The sequence below is a fragment of the Ciconia boyciana genome, chromosome 3 (genome assembly GCF_034638445.1).
Source record: "Ciconia boyciana chromosome 3, ASM3463844v1, whole genome shotgun sequence".
Taxonomy (NCBI): Eukaryota; Metazoa; Chordata; class Aves; order Ciconiiformes; family Ciconiidae; genus Ciconia; species Ciconia boyciana.
This window is the reverse complement of record NC_132936.1, coordinates 87,422,901-87,441,386: the sequence shown is the minus strand read 5'-3', so window position 1 is coordinate 87,441,386 and position 18,486 is coordinate 87,422,901. Positions and strand designations below refer to the sequence as shown.

At 36.6% G+C, this 18,486-nt stretch overlaps 1 protein-coding gene across 1 annotated transcript in view; it reads left to right on the top strand.

Moving 5' to 3' along the window:
- The window catches only part of RGS7 (regulator of G protein signaling 7), a 236,615-nt gene that overhangs the window by 54,584 nt on the left and 163,545 nt on the right, over positions 1-18,486 (top strand). The window lies entirely within an intron of this gene.

Here is an 18,486-nt window from a genome sequence, read left to right as displayed (position 1 = left end):
GGTTGAGATGAAGACAGTTTAATAGGTAAAGCAAAAGCTGCGTGCACAAGGAAAGCAAAACAAGGAATTCATTCACTCCTTCCCATGGGCAGGCAGGTGTTCAGCCATCTCCAGGAAAGCAGGGCTCCAGCACACATAACGGTTACTTGGGAAGACAAACGCCATGACTCTGAACATCCCCCCTCCTCCTTCTTCCCCTAGTTTACACGCTAAGCATGACGCCATATGGTGTGGAATGTCCCTTTGGTCAGCTGGGGTCAGCTGTCCCAGCTGTGTCCCCTCCCAGCTCCTTGTGCACCCCCAGCCTCCTCGCTGGTGGGGTGGGGTGAGAAGCAGAAAAGGCCTTGACTCTGTGTAAGCACTGCTCAGCAGTAACGAAAACATCCCTGTATTATCAACACTGTTTTCAGCACAAGTCCAAAACACAGCCCCATACTAGCTACTGTGAAGAAAATTAACTCTAGCCCAGCCAAAACCAGCACAGTGGGCTTTGGTCTTAAATAGCTAACAGTATTTTTAATTACTTTCTAGCCAGAGTTCTTTTTTCTTTCCTAGAAACAGTGAAATGTAATGTTTCTAAATTTTAGCATTCCCCCTGTGTGCTACAGTTGCTCAGTGACGTTATCAAGACAGCAGCCAAGGGTTCCTGAGGTTTTGAGTCGCAGCTCTGCAATAGGGTGCCAAAATGCTTACTAGACTTCTCTAGCATGCCTGATTGCAAGCTGAGGCTCCTAGGACATCTAGACTGCCAGCTCTGTGACAGAAATTCTGGCATAACTTTCCTTCCAGTATCTGGCAAACCTAGGGTGCTGGTATCCTCCATTAGACACACCTGGCACACTTTTCCACAACCCACAAATTTCAGTTTAGAGTATCCCATGGCATTAACAGTCTGCTTGGCATATATACCCTACATCTACAGGCTTATTTCACCTGCAACCTTTTGTGTTTGATGAGAATTTTGCAGAGCCCAGAATGTGTTGGAGGAAGTCTTCTGGCAGGAGGAGACTCACTTTTATGTCCTCAGTCTTCTGCAGGAGACAATAGGTTTTAGAAAGTACTCTTTTAAATTAATGTGTTTTTCAGGATGCCAGATACCTTTTGAATTTTATAGTTAAAGCATAAAACACTATTCCTGGAATTGTACAAGAACTTTTTCACAAAAATATCCTAAAAAACTGGAATTGAGATGTGGATTTTCAGAAACAAAACCAGAATAAAGTACTTGTGAATATCAATTTCATGCCTGACTACCTTTTGTCCTTTGGAAAACTCCCCCTAATAAAACAACAGTATCTGATTAATATATGTGTTATTAAAATATCAAATGCTAGGAAGCAAATTCATACACCTGAAGAAACTCAGAAATCTGAATAAAAATTTTTTAGCAGAAATAAATGGGCAATTCTAGGAAAAAAATGTTAAGTTTCTATTTTTGATTCACTTATATCACTCTGAAAATACTTGTTATTACATATCTAATACAATTATTATGTCTTACAAAGCAGCTACAGTTTTCATGATGTGCCAAGAAGTTTTCTGAAAGCACTCAGTATTGCCTTAAGATGGATAATAAATGTTTTAGCGTAATGAACAGGGACCTTGAAGCAATAGCATTGTGTATTATGGCAGTTCCAGTAGCAGGAAAGTAAAAAAACTGTCTTTCATAATGACGAATCAATGCAACATGGTAGTTCAGGTACCGGAGACATTTGGATTTCATTTTTCAGTCAAGCTCATATCATTATGGAGCAGAATGGCTTGGATCTAGCACCTGTCCTAGAAATTTTTCTACCCATGCACACTATCCGTCAAAATGTGTATGCTTGTCTGTGTGTATTTGTGGGTGGAGAAAAGCTAGCAAAGAAAGTCTTCAAAGCAATGTCTACATTTTCTGTTTTGCTGCTGTTACATAAAAGGCCAAAATAATATTATGAGATCATCTGAGAATCTTAAATATGCAAATATGGGTTACTGTTACCTAACGTTTGTTTATTTTCCTGTGCTTAGTTGTCAGGCTCAGGAAGGTTCTGTTTTGTAGAAGAAATTCTAAGAATCCCAATTCCTAGGTGTTTGCTATAAGCAGCATATTTATATTCTGTGTATTTCTAATGAAATAATGCAAGTGTGAGTTTGTGCATTTCTGTAGCTCAGTGGACCTCATTACTGTTATTTTTACTTGATTAAATAAAACATTGAGTTCTCCATAAATTCTGCTTTTACCCAGTGTTTCAGTGGGGTTTCTGGCATCACAAGGCAATCAGGTAATTTATGCTGGTGATGTCAAAAGCCAGACAATAACAATAACATGCAGCTGGTGAATTTGATTCATGCAGTTTATTGAATTGCTAATTTGAAATGTTTAATTGTATCTGACTGCTATACTGCATCAAAATATGGAACAGGAGGAGTCTTTCAGTATGTCTGGAGAGCACCTACTGCCTTGATAACAAACTACTTGGAACAGATGGTGTTCACCCAGGAGTGCTACAGGAACTCAAGGGGGAAATAGCTGTATTACTATTGGTGATGTGTAACTTTTCATTTAAAACTGTCTTGGCGCCTAGGATTAGAGGATGGCAAATACGATGCCAGTTTTTAGAAAGGACTTGGTGTGAAATCTAAAGAACTACAAGCCTGTAAGTCTCTGTGCTGTATAAAGTAGTAGAAATTACTTTAGATTAGACTTTGTGAACAAGTGGATAAATATGGTATAGGTATGGTCGATATACTTGGGAATAGTCAGCATGGCTATTGTGAAAGGAAGTCTTGCGTAACAGTCCTTTTGGAGTTCTCTGAAGGACCTGGCACACCTTGTTGATGAGGGTGACCTGAATGATGTGCTGTACTTGGACATCCCAACATCTGTTGACAAAATCTCTCTCCAGAGGCTTTTATGAAAACAGGGCAGCCAAGACCTAAGAGGGAACATCTTTCCTTTGATAAATAATTAGTGGAAAGACAAAAACTGAGAATAGTAGTAAATTATTTGATTCCTGATGGAGGGAGGGAGAGAAGCCTTACAGGGATTTGGTCTGAGTTCTGAACTCTTCAGTATATTTTTAAGTGACCTGGAAAAGGGGATAGCGTAATGACACAGAAGGTTTACTGATAACCGCAAGTTATTACGCGGAAACAGGGCTATGGCTGACTGTGAAGAATGGCAGAGGTACCTTAAGACACCGTCTGAATGGGCAACAAAATGGCAGGTGAAATTCTAGTAGATAAATATTAGGATTTTTTTCTTTCTTTAATTTGTATATTAAATGATGGCTTCTGAGTTGTTCCTTGCCACACAATAATGAGTTACTGTGTAACAAGGAGAAATACCAGTCTGTCATTACAGATATAGTCATGTAAACATCAACTTAATGTTAAACAGCAGTCAAAAAAGGAAATAAAATGCTAAGAGTCATTAGGAAGAGAACGGAGAGCAAAGCAGAACATCAGTACCGTGTTGCAGAAATCCATGGTTTGTCAGCATTCTGAATACTGTGCATGTTTCTGCCCTTCTCTTCTCAAAAACGATGAGGAAGAAGTGAAGATTCAAAAAGAGTAATGATAGCAACAGAGTAACTTTCTTATCAGGAAGGGGTTGCCTATGTGTTCCATAAGATGAAACCACAATATTTCACCCAGTGTTTACTCTCTTACAGATAGGAATTTAAACTACTACTTCCAAAGTATGCCTAATTTGATAGAAATTCCAATATGAATCCATTTAATGTTAAAGTATTTTCCAAGCAATTTTTTAAGATGCAGCTGAATCAGAGCTTAATGACATCAGTTGGACAGGTTCCTGTGAACTGCAGTGGACCTGGAATCAGGCCTCTCAGAGCAAATGAACAGCTTGCTGTTAGAATTTGGTGAACATGATTGCACTGGAGCAGGACTGGAGCTGTATTTTATCTACCTTTTTCCGTAGATATTCCACATACAGTTTGTGAAACACGATTTTCAGGATGGAATATGTCATTTTGGCTGGGCTAGGGTTTGGGTTCTTACATAACAAAGCAGCAAAAAATAAGCAGTGGGCAGTTTTGCTAAATGTCTATTGAATGCTCTCTCCCCTAAAAATAATTCTTTATGCCTGCATTATGTTTCATGAGGGGAAAAAAAAAGGGCCTTTCTAAAAACTTTCATCACTCTTTAGGTCACTCTCATTATTGCCAATGTCTGGACGAGATACTATGCATAAGAGAATGCAGTGGTGAAATATGTAATAGATAATAGATAAAGATTGAGAAGATTTTTCCTAGTTCTTTATGTAAGAAAACATGCAGCATCTTGAAATGCAGAAAAGAGATATATTAAACAACATTATATTGCATTAAACCAGTGTTAGCTGCAATAAATGCTTTTGCAAATCTCACCTACCCTGTAGGTTGTCATTTGCAAATAGCGTAGTTTCTCCATTTTTCCATTATTTGCAATTTAAACTTGTATTTCAATCACTGGCAGGAGAGGTTATTTTTAATAAGTATAAGCAGATGCCTTCTCTTGCTTTTGGCAACTTCACTGTGAGGAAAAAAGAAAAAAAAAGAATATTTACTAAGTAATGTTTTTGCCTGCTGAGGCTCCTTACCTTAAGTAAGCCCCGGTTGTCACAGTTGCGTGGCAAGCTTTTTGTCCTGAGGACTAATTGGCAGGCTAGTGGACTGTGATATTCAAAAAATATGGAATAGAATTCAAGAAAGTAGAATGCAGCCAGAATTTTAGACACTTCTGTGCATTTAATATGAGGTACTCTCAATGTTTTTTCCTACTGTTTACAGCTGCTTCTGGATATTTTATATCACAATGAATTCTGCAGCTTTTTTCTTTCTTTCCTTCCTTTTCTCTTCCTTTAGAGTAAACATCTGATTTAAAACCAAAACATTTATTTTGGAAATTACTCCAGATTTTTTGAGATGGTGGTGTAATGATGGAAAATCAGTTGTGGCTTCAATAAGATTGAAGATTGTAGATTGAAGATTGTACTAAGATTGTAGTCCATTTGGGGTATTTATTTTTTTTCTTCTTTCTTTAGTTTACTAAGATGTTTTATCATTAACTAATATAGGACTATATCAGTTTAAGAAGTGTCCGTAATTTTACATGGTTTTCAGAGGAACTTCTTGAGGAAACTTTACTGGGATAGTTCAATTCCACAGATCATCATGTGTTCCCGTCTAGTTTTGAGACTGTGATTTGAAGCTGACTTTATTCTCAGTCCATGTAACTGGTCGGATGTTACTAGTTATTATTAATACTCTGATCCATTGAATCCATTGTGACTACTGATGCCATTGGAAAGAATTGAACCTTATTTAATATTTACTTAAAATTGTGCATTCCTTTTGCTTTATCCAGACTTGTCCTGGCACTCTCTCCTTCCCTCCTCCTTCATAGGTTTTATATCTTTACTTGTTATACACTGTTTGGAATTAAAACTCATGGTTGCTTGGATTGCGACAGTGCCTGTAAACCTCAGGTTCTGCACCGTTGTGCTGTGCATGATGGAAGAACATGCTGTTTTTTTTCCTTTGGGAATCCTCTGAAGGTCGCATCCTGGAGGTTGCTTACACCAGCATCTGCAGGCTGAACAAACATTTGACAGTTTTCCTATATACTGTAATCCTGTTATGTTTTGTGATAGCACACTAATGACCACGGAAATATGAGCCCAGAATACTTTGGTTTGCCTTTAACGGTGATATTGAGATCAAGTTTAACTCTTGGAACAATCAATTTTAGTTTGGAAAAGAATGAATTTGGTATTCTTTGTCCTTTTTTATAAAAAACAAACAAACCTCTTCTGCTAAGCATCGGCAAGCCATGAATGGAGAAGTGATAGTTTGCTCAGCTGGGGCATGGACATTTAATCACTTATGCTGTCTCCGAATTTAGACCTGCTCTTTTAAGAATAACTTCCAGCGAATGCAGTGGAACAAATCTTCAGTTACAGTATGACTGCAAGTTGATGCAACGATCGGCATAAAACTTGCTAGTAAAAGTATAGCTATGCTTCCTATTTGCATTTTCATAGTCTGTTAGCATGTTTTGTTAAAGTACAATCAATCCTTTATATACACAGGTGCTAGTGCATTCAGTATTTATGGTAATTAGAGAGCAAGTCTTTAAATTTACCTCATCAGTGTCAAATAAAATTTAGTACCTTTTGAGCTTTTAACATTATATCTGTAAAACCTGCAATTGATGTTTTTTAGCAAATGTATGGGTTTTACTGTGTTTCTACAAATTTAGTAATTTGATCCTTGTTTAGAGTCAGTTATGCATAGTTGTCCTGAATGACAAATTAAAATAATATAAATCATTAATAGATCTGCCTCAGTTGAAACTGTTTGTTTGGGTTTTTTTAAAATAAAATATTTGCATAACATTTAAAGCATAGGTGAGATGTTGACAAGAAGGACAAAATTTGGTGCTTAGTAAAGTGATGGGTTTTCAGTTATTAATAAATGAAATGCTGGTATAGTTAATGTGTGCAAAATTTTATTTGTGGAACTGTTATTTAACTGGCTATTATGCCTTGTTGCTTTCAAAACTAGCACCATTAACACAAATTGTACGAACTTACTAAGACTGCCTTATTTAGCAGGGATAACTCATCTTAGTCTGTATCTATGATTTCTTGAAAGAACAGGTGCATGACAGGAACTAGCTCACATTAGACAGAAGTAAATTAGAAGTGGACTGAATTTGAGAAGCTTCCTTAAATTTGTATCTCCTCAAAATAGTATTTTAAAACATTATATGGGATCCTGGCATACCTCAAATGCCCATGTGCTTCAGCATCTGAAATACTGGTAATTCCACAAAGCTTTTGATCACTGTCTTTGTCTTTATGCTCTATGCTATGCTTACATGTCTACAAGTTGTGCATGTAGCCTTGTTTCTTAACTTCTTTTGGGCTTTACACTACAGCATTGTCTGTAATAGAGAATGCAACTGAGACTGCTACAGGTTTGTGGACATAGTTTTTAAAATTTTCTTGGCTATTTATGGTCAGCTGTTTTCCAGGATTTTGCCATCCTTTATCATATTTTAATTTTCACTTTTTTCCTTCAACCAAGTTTCAGTCTGTTCTTGCAGCACCACATGAAAGATTTTGAGATATATTTTGTGAAATAATGTCACTGACTTTCAGGTTGACCTGGATGACAGATTTGTGTGCATTAACAGTAAATTAATATATTGCATATGCAATGTTTGAATTCTCCACATATTCATGTTTTTTGTGCAGCATTCCCACTTACATTAATTGGGAAATATGAAGGCGTATTTATCGAAGGCCTTAAGTTCTTCTCAGACATTAAATTCAAAGTGTGTACATTAAAACAAAATCAACTTCATATTTTTCTCATCTGTGGACTTTGAAATGTACACATTTTAAAATGTAATGGAACTTAGCAAAATCCACCATGGTCCATGGAAACACTTGTTGGCAGCTTCAGTGGCTTTTTGGTCATCAGGCCTCTTGAATACTGTTTGTGAGGTATGTGAATTTGAATATGACAAACACAAGTTGTACATCTGGCCTATGACTGTGATACATTTTGCTTTATTATCTTGAATGTCCATAGAAAGCATGGAGTCCAAAAAAATGAATAGACATGATATTTGAGACTTGATGTGTGTATTTCAACAGGTGTTTAACCTAGTTGAAGACAATGGGGCTATTGGTAGGATTAAGAATGATGATGTATATGTTAAAATTAATTAAAAAAAAATTTAGGAATATGCTTATACACTTTACTGGATTAATGCCAAAAAGCTTTGGTTTAGGGAAAAAAAAAGTCTCTGTTTTATGTGTTCCTTACTAACTACTAAAATTAGAAAGGCTTGGATTAAGGAACATATTTTATCCATATGTTTAATTACAATTTGTAATTAATTGAAAGAAGGGGTAATATGTTAGTTTATCTGTACTTGTGTTCTTGGTAGGAAACGTTTGACACTGATCCCTTCCTTCTGTTTTATCCCCTTCCCCTTTAACCCACAGTGTGTTCCCTTATGACGTGGAAGAAATGTCTTTTATTAATTCCTTCATTAACTGCTGAAGTTTAACAGGGCTGTCTTGGGTGAACTGAAGTTTGTTTCTGTCATGGTTTAACCCCAGCTGGCAACTGAGCCCCACACAGCCGCTCACTCACTCCCCCCGCAACGGGATGGGGGAGAGAATCGGAAAGGTAAAAGTGAGAAAACTCGTGGGTTGAGATAAGAACAGTTTAATAATTGAAATAAAATAAAGTAAAATAATAATAATAGAATATACAAAGCAAGTGATGCACGATGCAACTGCTCACCACCCGCTGACTGATCCCAGCCCATCCCCGAGCAGCTGTCACTGCCCCCCAGCCAACTCCCCCAGTTTCTATACGGAGTATGACGCCATATGGTATGGAATAGCCCTTTGGCCAGTTGGGGTCAGCTGTCCTGGCTGTGCCCCCTCCCAGCTTCTTGTCCACCTGGTAGAGCATGGGGAGCTGAAAAGGCCTTGACTAGGATAAGCACTACATACTTAGCAACAACTAAAACCTCAGTGTGTTACCAATATTATTCTCATACTAAATCCAAAACACAGCACTAGACCAGCTACTAGGAAGAAAATTAAGTCTATCCCAGCCAAAAGCAGGACCGTTTTCCTCAGACACCTCAATTTTTGGGGGGAAGTTATGAAACTGTGAACAGCTTGTACTGATCCAGAACAGGGTACGGACGAAGAAAATCCTCTGTGCAATTTTATGGGAAGACTTTTTATAGAAGAACAAGAAGATGATATGTCTTAAAAAATTATTCAAAAGAGTGATACAGCAAACTCTTGCATTCTCTCAGAGATTACCTTGAATGCTTCTGTACAGTTTCAGTATGTTCTAACTGGAAGTTATATTTAGTACTTTAGCATTTTCAGTGTCATTTAGAGCATTAATTTGGAAACTGTACCAATTGCTTCCCAGAAATTGCAAAATTAGTCTTTCAGTTGAGGATTCCAAGTATGTAATATTCTGAGACTAAATATCAGTATTTACTTGTAATAAACCTGATAAGAGGCAACTTCAGTGGGCAAATGAGAGGAATAATGACATGATGGTGCTAGAGCTAAATGACTTAATGAAAATAATTTTTCAATAACACCTTGGTGCAGTTTGAAAATTTGGATTCATTCAGATAATAAAATAGTTAAGTTACTGCCAGAGATGGTATCAGACTTCTTTTTCTTCTAGATTTTTTTTGCCACAGGCAGATGGCATCTGATGACTACAGCGGCAAGAGTGACTGCTTTTTTGTTTGAGAGAGTTTCTTCAGAAACGATGCAGCATTTTTTTTAGTTGATTTTTTTTTTCCCACCTCATTGCCAGGAAATCTGATTACATGAATGGTTGATTGGAATGACTTTTTGTTTTTAAACCTTTTTCTTCTGCATTCTGTGTTTACATGTTTTGAGGGTGTTTTTCCCTTTGAAAAGTGTAGGACTTTGCTTTCGTTATCATTGGATTCAGTGTGATTCATTTTAGATTTTTTTTTTTTTTTTGGTATATTGGAGTTTTAATTCTGATCTTTGAAGAGCTTGCTCTGAGTTTCAAATCATCTGCAAATGCTATGTATCTGTTTTCTCCGTCATCCTTTGAATACTGAAAATAACATTAGCTAATATAGTAGAGTCCTCTGCAGGAAGATCTCAGGCAGACTTCCAGCTTGGCAGGAATAACTCTTCCTTGAATGTTTAGCATCATTACATATCTTTCCTTCAGTAATTTTATCCTGATTTCCGTACTTGTTTATGAGATACTGTGGTGTCATAGAAATGGAAACCAAAAGGGACTTCAGGAGATCTAGTCCCTCCCAAAAGTGTGGAAGCAAGCTCAAATATAATCCTAGGCCAACCCTGATAGATTTTGTTGCTAAAACCTTCCTCTCAGAGAGGCTTTGCAGACTCTCTTGACACTCTTGTTCCAATGCTTAACTGTTCTTTCCTAACCCTTCTTCTTATTTTTATACCTAGTTCATTCCTAAACTATTACTCTCTGAAAATCAAAGTACACTTGCATGAGCAGCATCAAAAACTTTCTTAAGCCTGGTATCTATTATTTCCCCCCTGTTTGTTAAGAGTCAGCTCATATAAAAGGAAATGAAGAAACATGTATTAGTTTAATTATTGGGGGGGAGGGAGGGACGGTGTTCTCACAAACTCCATACTGAACATCATGTTATCTTGTACATACAGTTTTTTAATATTGCCCAATATTTTCCTGAGTGCCAAAATCTGACTGTCTAGCCTGTAAGCCTGTCTATAGGTTGCTTTCTCTGACTTTAAAGGAAAGTATTATGTTTGCATTTCACAAATCCTTTGGGATTTCACCAGTCTTCCTTTAAGTATCAGAGACATTGCTTTAGCTGACTCTTAAAATACTCTGAATTAATCAGTCCTGCTGACTGAAATATATTTAACCTCTCTAAATATATTTAGCTTCCTCATTCTGCCCTGTGTTTCTGCAGACAAGTTCTTATGTTTTTCATCACGTGGAAGTGAGTACACGGAGTTAAGCAAAGGTCAGGTGCAGACTCAGAGCAGTGCAGTGCTTGCTCCTTGGCCTGCAGCACACGAGCGACTGGTTCAACTGACGTTCACCCAAACTGGAGATTTGTGAGGTGTAACAGAATGGGTCAAAATCTTGTGCTTATGTATTATGGATTTAGATTCTGTAATTTGTTTTGACTGTCTCTGGAATTGTTTAACTCCTTGTGCAATACAGCAGTTACGTTTCACTAAAGCAAGAAGAAATATCTTGGGCATATTTTAATCCCAATTGATTGTGATGATATTTCTGTCTTCTAAGTAGCCCTATACAATTATAAGGCCATAGCACCAATACTCTAAAGCTCAAAATACATAAGTAGTTACAAGCCTGCCTACTCAATTTTTGTCCTGAACGCTGCTGCCACTTCAGTCCCAGAATCAGATGTTTTTTCTGAAGCAATCAGCAGTGAAATAGTTAATAAATAATTGCTATTTGTTTATCTAAGTACATTGTGACACCCAGAAGATGGGGGGAAAAGCATTTCACACTCCTCAGGATGTGGAGCTGTATTTAGAGACAAAGCCTAAACCAATTTCGAGTCACACATATAGGTTAACGCGTGTAATTCTTGAGTTTACATTTACTCTTTCTGGATGTTCATTTTGTGACTATATGGGTAGCAACATCTGTTCATGCTTTTTATAACATAGATTCTGTAGTCATTAAGACCTCTAACCCTGAAACATGTCCTAAAACTGAGACTAGCAGGTGATGTGGAGTTGGACATTCTGCCTGTTTAAATGTTATCTATTCTATGGTCTGAATCGTTATACCTTGAGATAAATCCATGGTTAATCTAAAATATTAATATCCTCTGCAGTTTTTTTCCCTTATCTCAGAAAGGTTATATTTAGAGCTAAAAAAGGTTCAAAGATAGATGGCAAGTATGCTTAAAGGTATGGAATTAATTACTTGCTATCAGCCCATTGTTAAATTCTGCCAAAGCTGTTTTCCAGTTCTTCTTTGTCATGATGAGAGTTTGGGCTCATGAATTACAAAATAGCAGAGCTTATTGGTTATAGCAGGTACAGATCAAATGCTAGCATTTTCTTTCCATTGTTCAGACTGTGCTGTCAAAGTGTATGATATTAGAAGCAGTAATCTTTCCCCTGGGATAAGTTTTGACTTTCTCTTGGCCCCAGATGAGAAAGAGTAGCTTTTTTGTTTCCTTGGGCTGTTTAGTGCGGAAACAAACTTAACTATAAAGATAGTGTTAAAAATCTAATTTCTAGAATGCTGGTGTTAAAATAAAAATGCACTGTACCCGTCTGCCTAGAATGCATCTCTTGCTTACTTTAGAATGAGAAAGAAATTCAGAATAAGCTCTCATCTAGTCCACCACCTTCTGTTGGAAACTCACTCTACTTTCATTTACTGATTGGAATAATATGACCTGAAGGCATTAGGATTTTTCCCCTTTCTCTAAAAAAACCCCAACAAAACAAAACTAGCATTTCTTACAGATTAAGTTTTTATTCATTGCTTTGTTCAAAGAACTTTACAAGTCAACAGAGATTAAGAGTAGAGAAGTACTTGTACATTTCCTTTAGTAATGTAAAACTGTAGTATATCATAGGTGCATATTTTATTTTAAAATTCCACAAGTGGCAGCAGAATGAAAAATACAGTTTTTATGGGAAAGAAATAGCAATGGAAATAATGATTTTATAGACAGAATTGGAAGTAATGTATATTTTTATGCAGGAAATACAAAGATTCAGTGGCAGTGACATGGTTCATGAGGCACTATGTAGGAGGAAAATCATGTTCTTAGAACTAAGAAAAGTGTGAAAATGCCTTGGGCTATGTTTATACTGGGGAAAATGCCACATGTAAAAATCACAGTAGTAAGCATGTTTGATCATGTGTTAAAATTGTTCTCTACTTCATGCATTACTTCAAAAATACAGTTGATTCATCTAGGCTGCATCCATACTAAACTATTATTTGAATGCCAACCTATACTCAGGATTGGAGAGCTTTGGGGGTTGTGAAGCAAGCCCTTAACATAAGCCGAAGAACATGCCCATGAGGAAATGGGCAGGGTGAGCATATAAAGTGTGGCCTTGTCCCTGCCACATGTTCCATCTGGCCCTATGCCATCTATAGCCAACCCCCTGAGTTGTCCTCTAAAGGTAAACCGTGTTAGTATACTATGTCTGTGTCTGCCTAGATGGTTCAGTTTGCTGTATTACTCCAAGGAGATCTTCAATGTGTTTTGAGTCCATAGGCAAGTGTCTTCAGCTTGAATAAAATTTGTATTGTAGACTTGAGCTTGTCACTTGTACAAGTGACCCAATCCTCACGATCGGAGTCTCAACACTCCTCGTCATACTAGTCCTCTATCTTTATATTACCAGTGCTCTCTAAGGCCTAAAGCATGTAACAGGAAATAAAAAGTAAATTGTATTTTAAATGATTTGGTAAAAAAGTTCTAAACCAGTTGTTTGATGTGATTGCAGATGTTGGAATATGATAGCTGTGGAAACATTTTCCCCACTTCTTAGTGGAAGCAGTGTTGTTTTGCTGGACTTAGTATGACTGCCTGTGTTAACTGTTAAAATTTGTTGATATTGAAGAACTGCTTGCTGTGTAGGTGTGTCTAATGTGCTGGAGGCTGTGTACTGTGACTGTAGGTTCAGAATACTTAAAAATGGAAGCCAGGTGGTGAGAATTGCATGTCAGGTCCCTGAGGATACAGCTTGCAAATCTTACATCCTTACCTAAGATTTTTTTAAGGTTAACTAAAACCTGGAAATAAAACTTTGTTGGGTCACAAATCACGTGGCAGGGAGAAGAATGCTCACAATATTTAGCAAATTCTAGGCTGGAATTAATTTTCAAACTGGTGTTTGTACAATGAGCAAGTAAATACTTTATGGCAATTCATCAATAGAAAAGAGAATGAAATTAGATAATGCAGTGGACTTCAAGAATTACCTCTATCTTCCTGATTATAATGAGGGAAACAAAAACAAACTCTTCAGGATAGATTTAGAAAGTACGTGAACTACTTTGGTAGAGTTTATATTAATAGAGCCACATACATTGTCTGATATGTAAAACTGCTTTGAAGTAAGTGCTGAAGAAGAGTTGGCCATTGATAAATTGAACTCACTTGTTCTTTAGGCAATTTAATTCCTCCCATGTTGAATATAAGGAATTTAGCTAATAACATAAAAGATTATGTTTGAAAGGAAATATAATTTGCACACAAATACTCAACTTCCCTAACAGATGTTTAGTGGAGGAAAAAGATGCTAGCTATGTGACAGAATAATTTGTACAATACTAATTGGAGGCTTGATTTTGCCAAACAGGACTTTGACAAAAGGATGATCAGAAAATGTGGAGAAAGTTGTATCTGAGGGACAGCTGTGCTCACATGTTGGAAGAATCTTCACAGATGTGGATTTATGAAACCCAGTTTTATGGCAGCAAACCAAAGATGCTATGACTCATACAAATTGAAATCTGCTTTACTTATTCATCCCTTCAAAGTTTTTTTGACATGTGCATTAGTTAACAAAGACAAGGACTATATCTGGTTACAATGAGCTACTGCAGCTTTTCCTGAAAAAATGCTGCCTATTTTGCCATAGAAATGCCATACTAGTGTGGGTTACTTATATTCTACAGATTATAAACATTTATTTAAGAAAGGTCTTTATGAGTCGTTACTTTTCATAACGTGTTACAAGTATTTTTTCAATATCAAGGACCAGTTTGGAAAATACAATACTAATATATACTCACACTTTCCATCTGAATATTCAGATGATCCATGATTATATAACTGGTGCATGCTACAGTCGACTTGTTAAAAAAATTCTCATAAATTTCATTAATGTTTATGTATGTGTTTATTCATGCTTGCAATTACATCGAAAAGTACCTGAAAATCATAGAATCATAGAATGTTGGAGAAGACCTTTATGATCATCGAGTCCAAACATTAACCTAACGCTACCAAGTCCACCACTAAACCATGACCCTAAGCGCCACATCTACACGTCTTTTAAATACCTCCAGGGGTGGTTACTCAACCAGTTCCCTGGGCATCCTGTTTATATATATATATATATATATATATATATATAAAAAATATATATATATAAAATGCTATATGAAAGCAAGAGTTCCATTTACCTGAGATGTTTTAGACTCTCTAAGCTTCCACTTAAATTTGAAAGTGTTTTAGTTTTAGCTTCTTTTTTCTGTTCATTTGGGTAGTCAATTCTGTAGGAAAGCTAGACATACTGTTCCCATTGGGAGTCAACAATAATACTTAAATTTTTGGTAAGAAAACAACTGAGCACAGAAAGAGCACATCCCTCAAAATTTGAATGGCATGCAATATTGAATCAACTACTGATATCCACAGAGACTTTGTGATATTAAATGAGCCTTTTCTACTCATCTTATAAACAGTATTATCTCAATAAAACTGAACTGTTTTTATTGGTTACTGGTTGAGTTCCAATAAGCATTTTGGTTGCTTTTCTAGTTCTTGACTTTTCAAATAGTAACTTTTTTATGCTTTGACTATATTGTTTTGCTCAGAATTGTTTGTGTCTAATGTGTGTACGTATGTGTATAATTTACTGCCACATCTCAATCCTGTTTTATTCAGGACTCTTGTAAGGATTACATTACGGTTTTACCTCTCAGAGTAAGAGCTATAATTCACATGTATATTCTCAATTATGTCAGTGGTTAAGATAATCAGGAAGAGAAGTAAGCCAAAAATGTAAATCTTTATTTTATAGTAATTAATTGTTTTAATGTCCTCAAATAATTCTTTAGTAGAGACTAAAAATATATAATCTGTATTTTAATGATGAGCAAGAAGAAGTAAGGTGGAGTCTTGTTTATTGTGACAGATTAAGGTTAGGATGAATTCTTAGGAAATGCTTTTCATCAAATGTATGTTTAATTGAACTCATGTTCTTGAGACTCAGGACAGAAGTATGCATATAAAATATGAGATGATAATACCATCAGAATTATTCAGAAATTATGATTTCTGAATCCTCCCCCCCCCCCAGCTTTGAAGTCCCTTTTGCTTGGTTCCTTTAAAAACAATTTTGAAAGTCTGAGTCATAGTCTAAGCAAATGGTGGAATTCTCTGAAAAATGGAATTTGAGTTTCTTTACCTCTCTACACTAGATTCCTTCTATTTCAGCTTGTGGCACGTTCACAGAGGCACAGACATTTTTTGAATGCGCAAGAGAATTCCTTCACTAGTACTAGGAAAAATGAATGGTGTCTCAGCCATTGCTTCTGAACTTAAAAGCTTAGAGATATAAATGGAACAGGTACCATTTCAGTTCCCAAGAGCAATTTAGTATGAGAGTATAGATTCATTCACTTTAATGCCAGGGATACTCAGGTTATAACCTCTTCTGGAGCTGACCACATGCAGCCAGCAGTTGTCCTAGTGAGAGTTCATCTTTTTGTACCCATTCACATGGCTTCCACATAGGCCCCTGCTGCGCAGCCATCTGCCAGATTTGTTTCTGTTCCTCTTGTCAGCAGCAAGCTGCTTGCCAGCCTTCGTTCTCCAGCCAGCTCTCATTCTGCTGCCTTTACTGCCTGCTCTCTCCTTAATATGGCTGCTGACTTCATGCTAATCAATTTCTTTTAATGGGCAGTGGTGGACCTCAGCTGTCTTGTGGCAGAGGATTGATGCAGCACTTTGTAGTAAGTTTCATTAAAAAAAAAAAAAAAAGTTGTATCAGTATATTGCCGCATACACGCATTTATTAGAGGCCTGCACCAGACATTTTAAATATAGCTAGGCTTCACAATTTGATTGTTCATCTAGTTCCTTAGCCTTGGAATGTATCCCATTAAAGTCCTCAATCCAAATATCTTCAAACTCTAATATAGTTAGGGTTTACATTTAATTGTGGTGCCAGTAAATTCTGAAAAAAACCAGCTCCTATCTCATTTACATGTGCTTGTATTTTAGGTAAAAGCTAAACAGTGTGAGTTGCTTCTATTTTTAAAATTATTACAGTGTTCACAATTTAATAAATTACTGTCCTGGCATTTTGACTAAAAGAAACATACTTTAAGAATAGTATTTATTTTACTGGCTTTTTTTTGTAGAATTTTTTTCTACTAATTTTGAATTCAGACTTTTCTGCTCTTCCCCTTGTCCATACAAATGGAGCAATTCTGTTTAGTTTGTTTATCAGCGGTAAGGGACTGAACTTGTGTGATTTCCTAGCAGTACATATGTTTATTAACACATTCCGTTCAAACTTGGGAGCCAGAGAAAAAAACTGCAGGAACTGCCATCCTCCAGTGTCATCTTCGTATATTAATCTTATTGATGAGAAGATTTTCTTTAATGTCTGGAGCTTCGTGAGTACTGAGTGGCCAGCCCAGGGAATGAATAATAGCTAAGCTATGCCTTTTTCTCAAATGAGTCTCTTCCTTTAGCTGCTGGTTCTGCTAAAGTTTGCAGGAATTTAATGTTTAGGAACTTTACCATTAGGTAGAATGGGCTGAAATTGGCCCTGGGATCTAGAAACTACTAAGGCTGGCTGGATGAAAGGGCACAAAACTGTCAAATACATGATATTAACTTCATAAACTTGATGTCTTTTGGAAACCAGCTACAACCTCTCTCCATTGCTGTCAAAGCTAATAGACAGTAGCAGTCTAAAGCTGTTCCTCCACTCTTTCCCTCGGACTCTGAAATGGCACTTCTGTTCTCTGCTACCAGTAGAGTCTCTAATGATTTCCCACTGGCCGAAGTGCAGAACTGGGACATACCTTGGGCTCTAAAGCTAGCATTCACTTCAAAAATTAAGCTGTGTTCTTTGTAGTAATTGCTGTTATTTAGCTCCCATGACTCATCCTTCTTCCTTTACATGGTCTTCCTTCCTTTGTCACTGTCTATCTGTGGAGCTATAGGCCACCATTCTTGATCCTCTTCTTCAGTGATAAAGTCACAGAATGATTTTATTTGCAATATGACTTTAGCTACAATTACTATGCCAAATTGATAATCTGTTTTGCTGTTTCAAACTAAATCTTCTTCTGTCCAAACTAAATCTGTTTGTCTAAGCTACATATTCAGCTGCAAGCTTAACTAGCAAACAGATTTGTCTCCTAAACCTTTTTTTTAAATTTTCTTGTCTGCTGGAGACCTCAGGCTGACAAATACAAACATCTTCAGTTCAGAGTATGCGTGAATCTGGCCATGTCTTCTCACACAGTATTTCTTTTGTTACGTTTCCTCTCCAGCCATTCTCTTGGGTACTATCTCAAAACTGCCATGGTTCTGTAATTCTGACTCACCTAGGCAGTTCAGTTTGAAATATGTGCTGAGTTTTTCTAAACAGAATGTATTCATCATTTCGTAGTCTTTATTCCAAATACATTTTGAAAACTAGATTATCTAATGATTAATACTTCTACAAGAAGAAATGCTAATTGAGAAAGAGTGTCATATCACAGGCTTTCTTGAGTAGTAGATTTAATCATTTAACTAGAAACAGTAAGTATCACTCAAAGTATTTGAAAAAGTATTAATCTCCATGTCATACAAGTTGGCACGGGTATATGTCTCATTATTTTCTTATTGCTGTGATTGCTGTTGAAGCAGAAATGAAAGGCTTGGACAAGAACAGGAAGAGATGCATATCCACAATGGTGGATACTGTATTCTTGAAAATGCTGAATACAGCAGATTTGCAGCTGTTGACAAGCAAGAAATGTATTTTCCAAGTCAAGAGCTGTCATTAGACATAGGGATAACATTAAAAGTTCAGGTAAGTGTAATGAAAACATAAAGGTGATTGAGTGCAACTGTTGTTTGTTCCCCACACTGCCACAATCTAATTCTTGATTGTGGCTCTTTGTAGACAGGTTCCACTCCTGAAATTTT